The sequence below is a fragment of the Silene latifolia genome, chromosome X (genome assembly GCF_048544455.1).
Source record: "Silene latifolia isolate original U9 population chromosome X, ASM4854445v1, whole genome shotgun sequence".
Lineage (NCBI taxonomy): Eukaryota > Viridiplantae > Streptophyta > Magnoliopsida > Caryophyllales > Caryophyllaceae > Silene > Silene latifolia.
The window spans coordinates 160,580,902-160,584,345 of NC_133537.1; positions in this window are offsets into that span (position 1 = coordinate 160,580,902).

A 3,444-nucleotide genomic window follows, 5' to 3' on the forward strand; every position below is an offset into this window, starting at 1 on the left:
GATGATAATCACACTGACCAATTGCTACTTACTTAGATAAACCCGTCTTACCATATACGAATAATACCCAATATGTCTTGCTTAAAAGTAGAGCTGACAAACAATGACACGACATGAAAACACGACACGAAATTAACGGGTTTGGGTTGAGACTTAATGACCCATTTATGTAAGTGGGTCGACACGAACACGACACGATATTTAATTGGGTTGGGTTTGGGTTGACCTCTTTAAACACGAACCCGACACGAAATACCTGTTTACTAAAGTAATCCAAATTTTTTCCGGTGGTCCATCACATAAATATACTTAAACTTTCCAAATATGGACATGACACAAAAACACGACACGAACCCAATACGAAATTAACGGGTTAGGGTTGAGGCTTGATGACCCATTTATGTAAGTGGGTCGACACGAACACGACACGATATTTAATTGGGTCGGGTTTGGGTTGGAGGGTTTATGACCCGTTTATATGTGACACAAACACGAACCCGACATGACCCGATCTGTTTGCCAGGTCTACTTAAAAGCGTCTTAACTTAAGACGTCTCACAACCTCCTTTCAACTATTTTATTCTGTTGTGAGACTCATCTTAAGTGAAGTCGGTTTTAAACAAGAATTGGTGCAATACAACAACTAAAGAGAGCAATTATTCAATCCTAATCAAGGTAAACCCACAACTTCAAACAATTCAATTTTTGAGAATGAACACGTATAAAGTATCAAAGAGCAATAAAATCAAACATCATAGATCTCAATTTCTACAATATACTAAAACCCCCCAAAAAAAACATTTTTTTTCCTGGAAATAGCCTAATTAACCGAAAATTAAACAAACCTAAATGAAAAAATAGAGTAATCATACCAAAAGGAGGAATACCCAGATGCCCTTAGCTAGAAAATAGCCGTAAAATCCATATAATGTCACAGTTAGTACTCTGGCTCAGATTGCAAGTCACTATACGAATTTCTGCGGAAAATGAAGATGAAACATTAGTTTTTCAAGGGGAAAAAGGTGATGAAATTTACAGACCAAAATCAAATGTAAACTAATAGAGATCAGATGAATACTTGACTATATTTCTCTCTTTCAATTTTCTACACAACTTCATAAGCACCTGTAACAAAGAATACAATTAATATGTTGCTCAGCGCCGTCCATCAATCGAAAAGAAAGAACATTGCCTACACAGAACCAACAAAAGTTATAATAGAAAAAATTTATTTACTTTAACCTAAAAGAAACAATAGAAAAAAAAGGCATGAAATTACCGAAGCCCCAAATTCTAAATCCGTGAAATTACCCTAAACCTCAAAATCAAACAACAAACCCATAAATAAAATAAACAAACATAGATGAAAAAAAAAATAAGCTTTTCAATTCGATTCGATCTGGGTTTAGAGTAAAAAGCGAGTTGGGTAAAGAATACAATTAATTGATCTGGTGCCTTCTTTGAACCTTTGGATATCGAGGAGTAATGGAGATGAATTGCCCGGCTTATACGAAGAGGATGGAGGTCCCGACGATGGAGAGGGAGGATGGGGCCTTCTTTAGTAAGGTGTAGATAGTGTAAGTTTGAGGGCGACAATAAGGTTGAGAGTGAGAATAATTAAGGGAATAAGGTTTGTATAATGGATATGGAAATAGAAAGGATAAAGGAAGGAGCAAAGATGGACATGAGGAGTTAGAGGTGAGAGACGATGCTAAGAGTGAGAATAATTGAGGGGAGAGGTAAGGTGTATATGAGGGGACAAAACGCAGAATTTTGAACGGAAAATTAGCAAAGTGATGTGCCTCAGTTACTGTTCATTATGAATAGTAATTTGGCTTGCTCACATTTTAGTAAGGGGGATAGATTGATTAAGAATAATATCAAAGATTCACTACGACCATAAATAGTGCTAAAAATCAAGTGTTACATTTGATTTGGATAGAAAAGAGTATATTGCTATTCTTTAATTATAAAGTCAAAATGGAGCGCTTAATCTCCGCAATGAAGCTAATGTATTTGAGCAATTCAATTGCAACATGCGTGCACGTTTTATCATGAGTCAACCATCCCGAGAAAAGTAGCAACTAACTTGAGAGTATGTATCATTGTGATAGGATCCGGCAAAGAACCTCAGAAATTATTGATAATGAAACATCTACTACTATCTTTATAAGTAACATTTGAAAATTAGATCAAATTAAAATGGCGTCTTTAAATAAAAGAGGAACGATAATACTAATCGTCTTACTGTTTGCAACAAATCTTTTTGTTCATGTGGTTGAGGGACATCCAAATTATAGTCCAGAAGTAGCAGCTAGAAGAAGCGTAGTCGGAAATGTCGATCAAGGTAGTCAATACCGTCGTGTCATGAAAGCGACGACCATACCCAGGAACTCCAAGAAAAAGCAAGAATCAAACAAATACAAAAGCGCAGGCTATGCCTCTACTATTTCTCCACCTTCTTGTGTCTTCATGCTTTCGGTTCTACTCTTCGTATCTTCTCTTATTATTCGGGTTTAGACAATTACTGCCCCTATCTACATTAACTTCATCATCGATTATTACGAGTAATTTTTTTTTCATGTTTTCGGATTTGTCTTTGTTATATTAATGGTTCTTATTTCTTTATGTATATTACCTTGTATTCGAGAACGACTATTATTATCGTACATCCTGTCTATATTTCAAAAATATGTAAACTTGTCAATGTTACCATTAAATTCCATACAAAGCAATTTCATATCGGAATTACTTTTTCAAATACGGATTTTACTCTTTCACATACATTTTTTCATAAACTTTCCATATCATGCCCTTTTTATCGAAACCTAATCAAATTAATTATACATGCCCATTTCCCTAAAATTGAATATAATTACTCTAAAAACTTGAACAATCCAATTAGGGAATTAATTTGTTATTTACCAATTTTTAATATTGTTGAAATTATTGGGTTTATTAGTTAGGTTAGTGATGAAATTAATAAAATTCATTTGCTTCGTATGCACAAACATTTGCAAAAGGAATCAGTCCTTGGCCATGTCTTCTTCGCCAAACTTCTCGTTAGTTTGAATAATCATTTGTGTTTGTCAGCAAGTCTTTCTTATGATGGACATATCCGTCACAAACTTGCGACGGGTCAAGTAATACCATGTGGATAGATAACACAAAACAGATTGCTTTTTCCTGGGCATTTTGCTTTTGTCTTATCTACCTTACATGGGTAATACTTGATCCGTTGTAAGCTTGCAACGGATGTGTTCGTCACAAATGAGAATTTGTGTTTGCTTTGTCAATGAATTCCACATAGCGGCTGCTGGATTCATTTTCTTGTTATGTATACATATGAAAGTTTACATCTGTTGTTTTGGCTTTGTATCTAGGACGGCTGATTATGTGGTGCAATTGAGTGTGAGACGGCTCGGAGTGGGTGGTGCGTTTGAG